General features: G+C 42.9%; 2 non-coding genes across 2 annotated transcripts; both read left to right on the top strand.

Moving 5' to 3' along the window:
- The first annotated feature begins 807 nt into the window (after positions 1–807).
- On the top strand, positions 808–913 carry LOC145626026 (small nucleolar RNA R71). Its single transcript, XR_014110909.1, has one exon. It is a non-coding gene; the product is annotated as a small nucleolar RNA R71 (small nucleolar RNA).
- A 12980-nt stretch (positions 914–13893) lies between these two features.
- On the top strand, positions 13894–13999 carry LOC145625790 (small nucleolar RNA R71). The gene has a single exon (XR_014110693.1). It is a non-coding gene; the product is annotated as a small nucleolar RNA R71 (small nucleolar RNA).
- The last annotated feature ends 385 nt before the right edge of the window (positions 14000–14384 follow it).

Genomic DNA, 14384 nt, shown 5'->3' with positions numbered 1-14384 from the left:
CCCCTATTGCCTCCCGTGCCTTGGTTAGGAACATTGCCTTGTTGATTATTTCCCATGTTACCGTGGTCACCAAAATTTTGATTTTGATGGTCATGGTATCGGGAATTAGGTTGTTGGTTTTGATTACCATATCCTCTTTGGTTAGAGTAGCCTCTTCCATTGAAATTGGAAGGGCCTCCCCCACCATGGTATTGGTTATCATAACCACCACCATTTTGGTTCCAACCATGGTTTCCACCTTGATTCCAATTCCCCATTTGATTGGAGGTTGGCCTCAAGTTTCCTACATTTCCCATTCTAGGAGAAAAATTCATAGCATTGACATTTTCCATATTACTATCATGTTCATGGGAAGGGGGTTGAACTTCACAAGCATAGACACAATGAGAGGTATCATGATCATAGGTTTCACAATTAGAACAAAACATGCATCCTTGGGGCATTGTATTGTAAGAAGAGGGGGAGGAAGTATCCATACCATTGCCTCCCTTGGTTGAAGGGGAGATATTACCATGAGGGTTGGACCTTTCTTTCATCAATTCATCCATTTGCTTGGTCATTTTGGAGATTTGGGTAGAAAGGTTGTTGATTGCGTTGGCTTGCTCCAATGCATAAATGCCCTTGCTAGAAATAGCATCCCTTTCTCCTTCGTACCAATCATCATAGTGCTTTGCGGCTTCCTCTATAATACACTCCACTTCATGCTCTCCTTTGTTCATAATTGGACCACCGGCCGCGGCGTCTAGGCTTGTTCTTCCTTGAGGTGTGAGACCTCCATAGAAAGTGTGAATGAGTTGATACTTGGGTATCCCATGGTGTGGGCATTGACGTTGAAGCTCTTTGTATCGTTCCCATGCCGCAGTTAGAGACTCACCACTCTTTTGGCGAAAACCTTGAATCAAAGACCGAGCCTCGGCGGTCTTCCTATGGTTATAAAACCTCCTCAAGAAAGCCGTAGTCACTTGGTCCCATGTCGTGAGAGAATTAGGGGGCACCTCCTTCTCTAGCCATTCTAGACCTCTCCCAATTAGCGAAAATGGAAACATTTTGAGGCGAATATATTCTTGAGTCACTCCATTGGCCTTTATTGTGTCACAATATTTCTCAAACTCTTTTAGGTGCTCATGAGGACTCTCAAACTTTCCACCCGAGAATTATTTCCTCTCAATCAAGGCAATCAAATTAGGCTTGATCTCAAAATTGTTGGCTTGAGTAGTAGGAGTTAGGATCCCACTTTGCGCTCTAAAAGCTTCGGGGGCCCCAAGACGACTCAAAGGCGTATTCTCTCCCATTTTAGAACCTTCTTTACTTTCAAACTTATAGGTTGAGAAAGGGTTGATTTCTGAATTCGAAGATGATTTAGGGCTATCTAATTCTTCACTTGAGGGTGAAGAGGGTGGAGTATCTTCTAATTCTCTTACTCCTCTCGTTGGAGTGCGGGAATTTCTACTCCTTGCTCTTGCTTCTCTTCGAAGTAGGGACAAAGACCTCTCTAGCTCTGGATCGATGGGAATTAAAGATCTTGAGCGGGTTCGTCCTCTGTTCATACAACAAAGCTAAGAAGAACGTAAGCACTGACAAGTAACAAAAGTAGCAAACACTAACAAATAAAGGTGAGATAGTCTTAAACAAGCAATGAAATAGCAATGGAAACCGTCTCCCCGGCAACGGCGCCAATTTGACAAGGGAATAATCGTGTCGTCGAGCGACTACACCTAAGTCAAATTAATTTATAACGCTCTACCAACCTAATATGTGTATAGGGTAAATAGAGGGGTCGAACCACAGGGAGACATGCATAAACACCGCATTCACTACTTAAGACTTTAAGCTATCTCTAGACAAGAAGTATGAATAACTAAGAGACTAAACTAAGGATTAAGAATGATTAAAGATCAATATAACTAAACACCAAGGGAAGTGGGTAGATGTAGATGTCAGTTGATCATGCAATAACACAGAAGCAAAGCAATGGTAAACTAAGCATGCAAGAATATCGAAATAAAGCTCGATCTAACCGCCTTCCGGGGTTAATCGATTTCTCCTAACATAGCCTCTATGTTTCCACATTAGAACCATATATTAGAAGGTGCAAACAAAGAATTATCGATAGTAATGAATCTCAACTAAGTCAACTTCCGTTACTTGTTAGTAAAGACTCATCTTTGATCAACTAACAATGTGCACTTGCAAGAAAGACCAAAGAATATCAAGCATACAAAGACTTTAATCACCATTAACATAACCCCCAACATCATAAGCATGAATCAATTAACAACTACACCATCCCCAAACCCTTGGCTAGGTGACTACTCACAAATCATATTGAAGACAATATCAATCATCAAATCAATAAGCATCAACATGATCAATAAGCAAAGAAGGAAAATCAAAATAAGCAAACAAAACTAGATACAAAAGTAAAGAAAGAGAGTAAGAGATTGCTCATTCATTGAAGATGAAGATTTACAAAGATTCAATCAAGCTCCTTCTTCAATATCCAAGTTCATCAATAGAAATCCACACTTTCTCTCTCTACTAATGAAGTTTCTCTCTCTAGATTAAGCTAAAAATGTAGAAAATTAAAACTAAGTTAATCTCCCCCAAAACGTTCTAAAAAAAAAGGGACTTATATAGTCCGTACAGAGTCAGCTGAGAAAAGGAGAGGTCCGACCGAACAAATGGGAAGGTTCGGCCGGACTACAGGGTAGGTTCGGCCGAACCATGGGTAGGTTCGGTCGAACCTCCCTGATCCTGGTCTGGTCGAACTCCTGTGGTTCGGCCACTCCTGCAAAACTGCCAATTTTCATCTTGCCCCTGCCTCGAAGTTCGGCCGAACCACTGAGCAGGTTCGGCCACACCTTGGTTCGGCCAGACCATCAGGAGGTTCGGTCGAACCTCTTCTGAATCATGCTTCCTCTAGCTTCCTTTGAGCTTAGCTTCCTCCTCTTGAAAATCTCGATGGTTCCTACAAAGCATAAGCATGAAAAGCACAATAAGAACAAAGCGGGAAGACTAAGAAAAGGGAGGATAAAGGAGAAAGAAAAGAGAAAGCAAAGCTAAGTAAAAAAAATGCTTAGAAAGAGGGCCAAACAAGTGCAAACGAGGGGAGAATCCTTAGAGAAAAAGGATAAAAGAGTGGCATAATTGCCACTCATCAAAATCCCCCACACTTGCCTTTTGCTTGTCCTCAAGCAAGGAATACTAAAACAAAAAGACAACACACAACAAGCATAATATGACAAGGGTTAAGAAAATCAATCAAGTTTCACGATGGGAAATGCTCCAAATGGACTCTAACATAGGGACATGAATCAAATAATGCTTACTTTTCTCAACTCAAAGAGGGGGAACACGTTCTAAGATGCTCATGGTTGAGGGAGACAAACTTAAGCTAAGCGTAGAGAACTAATGATTTCATCCTCTTCCCTAGCTCCAACCAAGACGGTCCACATTCTCTTCACTAGCTTCAAATCATCCCTAAGTTAGCTCCTCATGGTTCCTCGAGGGAACCGGAAAAAGAAATTTATTGTGGAGTCATAAGGTTATCCCGACGTCTCAACTATGCATACTCTTTCCATAGGGTTGAAATCTATCTCCCTCCACCGTTCTTTGACCGCACTTCTCCAAGTCCAAGGGTCTTAACTTGGGTTGTAATGTCATGGCTAAGGGTTAAGGTTGGGAATTAATTTGAAAATTTTTGGTGGCAAATCCTAAGTGAAGCAAAAGAGTGGCCATCTCTCAAGAACCACCTAAGAATTGAACCTAAATTCAAATTACAACCTTCAATACAAGATTTCATAACATTACTTCATTTCTCTCATCATTTCCTCTTCCTTTTCCTTCCCCCTCTCTCTCTTTTTTTTTTTTTTTTTTTTTTTTTTTTTTTTTTTGAACTTCATACGTTGCATCCTTCCTCACAAACTTTTTGCAAATATTTCCTTTCATGAACAACCTTCAAAATCTCACTTGAACCAATATTCACAACTTTCTTGCCCTAAAACCAACACTCTCGAATTCGAACCTCAAAAACCAATGCTTCACTAACTACAAGGGTTGGTAGAACATAGGCCGAAAGGTTTGTAATATGGCTAGATCAAGAAAGGGGAATGAGGCCCAAATTGGCTAGCAAGTGGGTGGATGTAAAAATGAAAACCAAATTTATAACAAAACACAAAGAAAACAAAGAAAAATGAGAAGAAATTCCCTCTTCCTCCTTTAAAGTTGTTTGGTCACGATCTCGGGAGCTAAATACCAACACAAAGATTAAGACATGCATAGTTAAGGATCCAAAACGCCGCTCACAAGAGTGATGAAGGCTAGAACAAATGACGCTCACACGGGATAAAAATAAGCAAATACCAACCAAGGGAATCCTATTCACTACGGAGAGCAACACCATCTTACCACTTTCCCGTGAACTAAGGGGTTCAAACGTCATCAAGAGTTCTAAACCGGGCTACCTTAGCTTATAATGTGTCTAATTCAACCTTAAGCATTCTTAAACCGTGTAAACCCTCATCAACTAGGAAGGTAAGCATTCAAAGCCATGTCATCAAAAAGGCACATAAATTCTTGAATCCAAATGAATGAGCAAATCCACATCAAAAATGTTTCAACTTGCCATAGTCATGCTCGTTACACAAAAGAGAACAAGAAAAACACACAAAAGGGAGGAAGAAATTAAAAAGGTTCATAATCGAGGCATGTAAATCAAATAAATCCCAATCGACATACAAGTGATCGTTGATATCAACATCAACGATCCCAGGTTCCTTGGAACCAAAATCAATCTACCTCGAACCATTCAACTCTTCCTAAACTAGACCTAAACTAAGCACTCAAAGAAAAAGAAAAAGAAAGAGAGGAAAGGTCTCACCGAATGCCGCTTGAAATATAAGACAAGGTAATATATCCAATTCTCACCAAGGGAGCTAGTGTTGCTCCTTAACGTCCTACATCTCCGCTTCAAGCTGCAATAAAGGTGAGCCAAACAAAAGAAACTAAAACAAAACAAGAAAAGGTTAGAAAACAAAGAAAAAGACTAAAGAAACAAACAAAAAGAAGAAAAATTAATAAAAAGCTATCTACAAAGTTTGGATTAAGGGGATTTGGAGTTTCAGGAAATTTGGATTTTTTTTTTCGAGAGCATCTCCACCTACAAAGACTCGGGGATCATCAAAGAAAATCATCAGAAATCAGCAAAAATAACCATAAAACATCATCATCATCATCACATCAATAATCATAAAACATCACCATCTCATCACATCACCATCACAACATCACCAACATCATCACCACAAAGCCACTATCCTCACTATCCTCCTTATGTGCAAGCAACTACCCTACCACCCTACCTTCCTATGTACACTTCAACCAACCAAAAGGACATCCTCCCCCACACTATTCTTTTGCTCGTCCCGAGCAAAAGTGACAAGTGAGAAGATCGGGGGGAAGGGAAAAGTTCCCACAGCATCACTGGTTATCATCTCCTCGCCCCCTAGGTTGAGGGGGGTTGTTAGGATCAAACCCGGGAGTGTCCATGAAAGGGTGGAAGGGTTGGTTAAAGTGATCATAGGGCCACCCTTGGGCACCCCAACCACCATCAAAAGGAGCGGGGGTGGATGCGGATGCCGGGTCATAAGACGGATCACACCCACCCGGACGATAGGGGTCGTATGGGGGGGTGCCAACGCGTTGGGTAGGGTCGATGGGACCTTCCCAATAGGCGTAGCAAGGGGGGGTGGGGTGTTGAGGGTCATAGGGTCCCCAATGATTAACTGGACCCTCTTGAGGAGGGTGGTAGGGGTAGTTCACATAGGGCGCTTGAATGCCCGCTTGCACAAGATTGTCATAATTTGCCCTCGCGTAGTACCCCCATTGCTCAATGGAAGCTTGATTGTCTCGACGAATATCGTCGAGGGTACTACGAAGGGCATTGAAATCAAAAGGAGGAAAGGAAGAAGAAGAAGATGCCTCACCTCCCCCGCTAAGGGGGGGATTGATTTGCTCTTGATGGAGGACCGGTGGAGGTTGAGGAGCTCCACCCCGGGCTCTAGTTCGCCTCAGCTCATTGGGGATGATTTGCTGAGGGATCTTCCATTTGAGAGGAGCGGAGTGGTCCACCGTAGTGAGGTCGGGGTCCGGGAGGACACACCATTCGATCTCCCTATCGACCAGGAGGATAAAACGGCGTTTGCTAGTAGTGAAATTGAGGAAGCGGCTGTGACGGAGGGCGCTTATGGATAGAGCATAGGGAGGGAACTCGTCGGTGAGCTCTTCTCGGTTTTGGTGCATGGGTGGGAGCAATTCAATTTGGTCCTTGTATGCTCCACCCTTCAAAGAGAGAGCAATGATAGTAATCATGCCACCCATAAATATCTCATCACCTAGACGGTTGTCCCTAGTATCCAAGAGCCGTTGGATAAAGGTGGAGGAGCATTGAAATTTTAGCCGTTGAGGATTGTCGGCCAAGAATAGGCAAGCAACCTCGTCTTTTACCATGGAGCCGAGGTTGGCTTTGAAGAACACGGCGTATTGTAGAAGCCGTACAAAATACCTCAAGGCTAAATGGATGATGTTGTTGACCTTTGAGGTATTAGTTTGGAACCTATCCTTGTTTGTGATGCTCCTCCACCACTCTTGCTCGTTGTAAGGAATGCGATGGGAGGAGGTCATTTCAGACGGGTGATCAAGGCCAGTGGCGTGCCAAAAGAAGATCTCATTTAGATCACTCTCCGTTAGAGAGTGATCCTCGTTGAACATCCTGAAGTGTATAATGAGTTGAGGATCCTCATCGACATCTTCCGGCTCAAAAACTTCCTTGCGAAGGGAGGCAAGGAATTCCAAGGTCACACGCTCGTAAGTGTGAGCGTGGAGGTGGATGAAGTCGCCCCAACCAAAGTTTTGAGCCAACCTAGTCACCTCATCCAATATTCCCAGCTTCCTCAAAGTTTGAGGGCAAAAGAACCTTGTGGACCTAATCGGACGCTTGATGAGTGATGCATATATAGGCCAAAATTGCTCGTCCGGAGCAATAATGCCATGATCGTTGATGCCGGGAGGAGGTGGGAATTGCGTTGATGAGGATTCTCCCACCCTCTTCCTTTTTGACTTTCCTTTTCCCTTGCCGAACATCGTGATTCTACAAATTCACCAAGAGCATATCATTAGAACAAATTGATAGGAAATGACATAAGAAGCCAAGTACTTAACCAAGGTAAAAGTGTATGCTTGAGAGTATACAATTCAAGGCATGCATGAATACATTTGGACCAAGGTTTGAATAAGGATTCCTATGTCATTCCTAAATTAGTCCTAACAAGGTCTAGGTGAAATTTGGCATGATGTCCCCTTATTTTCATGATATCCAATCATCAAACCATCAAAATCAAGCCAAAACCATGAATAACAATCTCCAATAACATCCAACTCATGCATTTCTCAATCATAAAATGGTAACATGAATACCCTAGTATGAAATCAACATTCAATTACATTGAGATCAAAATAAGACCAAGGTAAACATGCATAATCATCATAAGAACATGTTCTACTATGAACAACCAATCAATTGCAACAAGTCAATCCAAAGAACCACATGAAATAAACAAGTCATTACTAATAATTTCAAGAATACCATAATTCACACTTAAATATGTAAAACATGGTAAAACTATAAGAAATTAAAGAAATAAACTTGCAAAAGCTAGAACAAACATACCACACTTGATTGGAAGGAAGTAAAAACCCAAAAACACCGAAGCACTTAAACCCTTGAAATTGGGGAAAATGGAAAGATGGGTTTGTTTGGTAGGAATTTTTGGTAGAGATTGCAAAAGTTGAGTGAAGGATGGAAAATAAGTGAGAAAGGATGAAGATTGGAGTGATTTTGATGGAGATTTGAGGTTGTAAGGGGAGGTGCAATGGAGGTTTAGAGTGAGAAGGAGAAGAATGGGGTAGGTGACGAATATGGGAGTGATATTCACGAAAATGCAGCAAAATAGAAAACATGGCAACATTTTTTTTCCGACTCTGAAGATAGGTTCGGCCGAACCGAGGGTATGTTCGGTCGAACCACAGTAAAAGTTCGGCCGAACTCCCCTGTGGTTCGGTCGAACCATTGCCAAAACTCTACATTTTAAAATCCGGGCAGAAAGTTCTAGCAAAATCGCAAAAAGAGAGGAGTGACCGAACCCAGGGAAGTTCGGCCGCACTACGAATTAAGTTCGGTCGAACCATACTTGGGTTCGGTCGAACCTATGCTGGAATTGCAAATTTTCAGATTCTGGCAGAAAGTTGCTGGAAATTTCTAAAAATTTAGGAGTGACCGAACCCAGGGAAGTTCGGCCGCACTACAGTATAAGTTCGGTCGAACCTCCCATGGGTTCGGTCGAACCTTCTGCCAGAATTCAATATTTTTGTTTTTGGCAGAATGTTGCCATAAATCCTTGAAATTGCTGCAGTGGCCGAACATGAAGTGGTTCGGCCAAACTTCCATAAAGAATCACGCAAGTAAAAATAGTCCGTTAACACACATCTAAACACATTACAATCATGCTAGATGCAAAGTATATCTAAAACCCAAGCACAATCAAAACCCAAAAATCCAAACAATCCAAAGTCGTAGATGGAAAAATAGAAGCAACATGAAAAGAAAAAGTATAAAAGGGTTAGAAACTCGGGTTGCCTCCCGGAAGCGCTTTTGGTTAACGTCGTTAGCTCGACGTTCCTTGAGTTGATCAAGGAGGGTCGAATTGACGATGCACATCAAGAAGTGTCACAGAAACTAGTTCATCACTTGGGAATCCTTCATGATAGGGCTTGAGACGGTGACCGTTGACTTTGAAAGGGGAGTGGCCGTCTTGGGAAATTTCGTAGGCTCCATAGGGAAACACTTCCGTGACAATGTACGGCCCACTCCATCTTGACCTAAGTTTGCCCGGGAAAAGCTTCAAGCGGGAGTTGAATAGGAGGACTTTTTGGCCTTTGACGAATGCCTTCTTGACAATTTGAGCATCGTGCCAAGCCTTAGTCCGCACCTTATACATGCTTGCGCTATCGTAGGCATTCATCCTCAACTCCTCTAACTCATGTAGCTCTAGAAGCCTTTGCTCACCCGCACTATGGAGATCAAAGTTGATTTGCTTGATTTCCCAATGCGTTCGATGCTCCATCTCCACGGGCAAATGACAATTTTTCCCATAGACAAGCTTGTAGGGAGTGGTCCCTATTGGGGTTTTGAAGGCGGTCCTATAAGCCCATAGTGAATCAATAAGTTTGGAGGACCAATCCTTCCTTGTCCTAGCAACCGTCTTCTCCAAAATCACCTTGAGCTCTCTATTGGTGACCTCCGCTTGGCCACTCGTTTGAGGGTGGTATGCAAGCCCTCGCTTGTGAGAAACCCCATATTTATCAAGTAGTCGAACGAAGGTGTGGTGCTTGAAATGCGACCCCCCATCACTAATTATTGCTCTTGGAACACCAAATCTCTGGAAGATCACCTTTTTGAAAAGGTCGACCACCACCTTAGAGTCATTCGTTGGAGAAGCCACGGCCTCCGCCCACTTAAATACATAGTCAACGGCGACCAAAATATACTTGTTCCCATGTGAAGAAATGAAAGGGCCCATGAAGTCTATAGCCCACACATCAAAAACTTCAAGCTCAAGGATGGGATTTTGCGGCATTTCATCCCTTCTAGAAATATTCCCCATCCGTTGACATCTATCACAAGTTTTGACAAATATCCACGCATCCTTGAATAGAGAAGGCCAAAAGAGCATAGATTGAAGGACCTTTGAGGCGGTCTTTTGAGCACTCATATGCCCACCACAAGGAGAAGAGTGGCACATATGGAGAACACTTTGAACCTCGTCGTTGGGGACGCATCTCCTCAACAAACCATCGACCCCTCTTTTCAATAAAATGGGATCATCCCAAATGTATCTCTTGGCCTCGTGCTTGAGTTTTCGACGTTGTTGTGAAGTGAAATCTGGTGGTATGGCACTACAAGCTAAGTAATTCACAATATCCGCATACCAAGGCTCCGATTTCACTTCAAGGACATAAAGCACATCATCTCTTAGAGCGTCCTCTATTGGCAAGCCATCATCTTCAAACCTTGCACCGCCCAACCTTGAGAGGTGATCCGCCACCACATTCTCGGCTCCCTTCTTGTCTCTCATCTCATAATCGAAGTCTTGGAGGACTAAAACCCATCTCAACAACCTTGGTTTAGCTTCCTTCTTCCCTATCAAATATTTGAGAGCCGAGTGGTCGGTATACACAATTGTCTTAGAACCAATGAGGTAGGTTCTAAACTTCTTGAATGAATGGATAACCGCTAGGAACTCCTTCTCGGTAGTTGTGTAGTTTCGTTGGGCTTCATTGAGAGTTTTAGACAAATAATGTATGACATGAAGTTTCCCATTCTTTCGTTGTCCAAGAACCGATCCAATGGCCTCGTCGCTTGCATCGCACATGAGCTCAAATGAAAGAGACCAATCCGGACCTTGGACAATAGGAGCGGTGCAAAGGGCTTCTTTCAACCTACAAAAGGACTTATGACAAGCATCATCAAACACAAACTCCTTATCCTGTTGCAATAGGGATGTGAGAGGCTTAGCGATCATTGAAAAATCTTTAATAAAGCACCGATAGAACCCGACATGGCCAAGAAAAGACCTCACTTCCCTCACGTTGGTGGGGGGAGGAAGTTTTTCGATGACCTCAACCTTGGCTCTATCAACCTCAATGCCGGCATGGGAAATTTTGTGTCCAAGAACAATCCCACTTTCGACCATAAAGTGGCACTTTTCCCAATTCAACACGAGGTTAGCCCTCTCATACCTTTCTAAGCAACGAGATAAATTAGATAGACAATCTTCATAGGTGGCTCCTCCAACGGAGAAGTCATCCATGAAGACTTCTATCTCATCCTCAATCATATCACTAAAAATGGACATCATGCAACGTTGGAATGTTGCGGGGGCATTACAAAGCCCGAAAGGCATCCTACGATACGCATAAGTACCGTAGGGGCATGTGAAAGTTGTCTTCTCTTGATCCTTAGGGTCAATTGGGATTTGGAAAAATCCCGAGTAACCATCAAGGAAACAATAGAAGGAATGCTTTGTAAGCCTTTCCAACATTTGATCAATGAACGGTAGTGGAAAATGATCTTTGCATGTACTTGTGTTAAGTTGGCGATAGTCAATACACATGCGCCAACCGGTAACAAGTCTAGTGGGTACTAGTTGATCATGATCATTTTTCACTACCTTCATGCCCCCTTTCTTAGGCACAACTTGCACGGGAGATACCCAATCACTATGAGCAATTGGGTAAATAATTCCCGCATCAAGAAGCTTAGCCACTTCCTTCCGCACAACCTCTTGCATGGAAGGGTTAAGCTTTCTTTGCCTTTGCCTGACGGGTTTGGCATCTCCCTCTAGATCAATTTTGTGCATACATAAAGATGGACTTATACCCTTGATATCATCAATGGTATAGCCCAAAGCTTTTTTGTGATTTCTTAAAACATTGATCAAGAGGGAGGTTTGCTCCTCCGTTAGGTTAGAATTTACAATCACGGGGAAAGACTCATTGGGACCAAGAAATGCATACCTCAAGCCCAAAGGTAGAGGTTTCAAGTCTACCTTTGGTGCTCCCTTACCATTGGGGCTCTCTTCTCTTTCTTCAACTTGAAAGAGGTCATGAATGTAAGGAGCTTCTTCTTCCATGCTCGCGCCCTTGTACTCCTTGCTTTCCTCAAGCAAATCCTCATAGAATTGTATGTCTTCTTTGTGAGTACCTATCTTTGATTCATTCAACAACACACTTTCAAGGGGATCATTAGTGGCATGCAAGTGGGAGCGAGAAAATTCATCAAGAACCGTATCAAGAATATCTACCCTAAAGCATTCACCACTTGAGGAGGGTTGTTGCATGACATTGTTCAAATCAAACTCAATAGAATCATTGTCAATTTTCAAGGATATCTTCCCCTCCTTCACATCGATGATAGCTCTAGAAGTGGATAGAAATGGCCTACCCAAAATTATAGGAATCCTCTCATCCTCATCCATTTCTAGCACATAGAAATCCACGGGGAATGTGAACTTTCCTACCCTAAGGGGAATGTCCTCAACTTTGCCCATGGGGAACTTAACGGAACGGTCCGCTAGTTGGAGAGTAATGTTAGTGGGAGAGAGGGTTCCTACACTAAGCTTTTGGTAGACGGAATAGGGCATGAGACTCACACTTGCTCCTAAGTCACACAAGGCTTTATCGAATTCAATGCCATTGATAGAGCAAGGGATGGAAAAGTTACCCGGATCTTTCAATTTGGTAGGTAGTTTGTTGGAAAGAATTGCACTACAATTGGCGTTTAAACTCACCGTCTCACACTCCCTTCTCCCACTCAAAAGATCTTTCAAAAATTTGGAATAGTGGGGCATTTGCTTCATAGCATCAACAAAAGGGACGGAGATATGCAAATTCTTAATGACTTCCAAAAACTTCCCAAATTGGGAATCAAGTTTAGCTCTCACAAATCGTTGTGGAAAGGGTAGCTTCTCCTCTCTAGGTTGGCGATTTAGGGGCAAGGGGGTGGCTTCTTTTTCCTTGAGCACCTCAATATGTTTTTCTTTTTCAACACTCAATGGCTCATTGGGTTTTTCACCCTCATTCTCTAACTCCGCCTCTTCTTGGGGTTCTTCCTCAATTAAAGGGTCACTCCCTACTACTTTCCCACTCCTTGTTGTCACGACATACAAAGGTTTTGGGTTGACTCCTTGACTTGGGATGTGAGAAGAAGAAGGAGAAGAAGAAGAAGGGGATGAATTAGATGCAAGTTGAGCAATTTGAGTCTCAAGCATTTTCATATGAGCATTGGTTCGTTTTTGAGCCTCTTCATGTTTCTTTTGATCCTCCTCACGCATTTTTAAAAGAGCATCTAATTTAGCCACCACGGGATCTATTGGAGGGGCTTCAAGTTGAAGAGGTTGTTGAGGTGGAGGAAGTTGGGGTTGATGGAAACCCGGGGGCCTATTAGTTTGGGCATAGTTAGGAACAAATTGGCCCCTATTGCCTCCCGTGCCTTGGTTAGGAACATTGCCTTGTTGATTATTTCCCATGTTACCGTGGTCACCAAAATTTTGATTTTGATGGTCATGGTATCGGGAATTAGGTTGTTGGTTTTGATTACCATATCCTCTTTGGTTAGAGTAGCCTCTTCCATTGAAATTGGAAGGGCCTCCCCCACCATGGTATTGGTTATCATAACCACCACCATTTTGGTTCCAACCATGGTTTCCACCTTGATTCCAATTCCCCATTTGATTGGAGGTTGGCCTCAAGTTTCCTACATTTCCCATTCTAGGAGCAAAATTCATAGCATTGACATTTTCCATATTACTATAATGTTCATGGGAAGGGGGTTGAACTTCACAAGCATAGACACAATGAGAGGTATCATGATCATAGGTTTCACAATTAGAACTAAACATGCATCCTTGGGGCATTGTATTGTAAGAAGAGGGAGAGGAAGTATCCATACCATTTCCTCCCTTGGTTGAAGGGGAGATATTACCATGAGGGTTGGACCTTTCTTTCATCAATTCATCCATTTGCTTGGTCATTTTGGAGATTTGGGTAGAAAGGTTGTTGATTGCGTTGGCTTGCTCCAATGCATAAACGCCCTTGCTAGAAGTAGCATCCCTTTCTCCTTCGTACCAATCATCATAGTGCTTTGCGGCTTCCTCTATAATACACTCCACTTCATGCTCTCCTTTGTTCATAATTGGACCACCGGCCGCGGCGTCTAGGCTTGTTCTTCCTTGAGGTGTGAGACCTCCATAGAAAGTGTGAATGATTTGATACTTGGGTATGCCATGGTGTGGGCATTGACGTTGAAGCTCTTTGTATCGTTCCCATGCCGCACTTAGAGACTCACCACTCTTTTGGCGAAAACCTTGAATCAAAGACCGAGCCTCGGCGGTCTTCCTATGGTTATAAAACCTCCTCAAGAAAGCCGTAGTCACTCGGTCCCATGTCGTGAGAGAATTTGGGGGCACCTCCTTCTCTAGCCATTCTAGACCTCTCCCAATTAGCGAAAATGGAAACATTTTGAGGCGAATATATTCTTGAGTCACTCCATTGGCCTTTATTGTGTCACAATATTTCTCAAACTCTTTTAGGTTCTCATGAGGACTCTCAAACTTTCCACCCGAGAATTGTTCCCTCTCAATCAAGGCAATCAAATTAGGCTTGATCTCGAAATTTTTGGCTTGAGTAGTAGGAGTTAGGATCCCACTTTGCGCTCTAAAAGCTTCGGGGGCCCCAAGACGACTCAAAGGCGTATTCTCTCCCATTTTAGA

This window comes from Chenopodium album, chromosome 3 (assembly GCF_948465745.1).
Source record: "Chenopodium album chromosome 3, dcCheAlbu1.1, whole genome shotgun sequence".
In the NCBI taxonomy this organism is placed as follows: Eukaryota; Viridiplantae; Streptophyta; class Magnoliopsida; order Caryophyllales; family Amaranthaceae; genus Chenopodium; species Chenopodium album.
The sequence above is the reverse complement of the archived record's forward strand: the minus strand, read 5'-3'. Positions and strand labels throughout refer to the sequence as shown.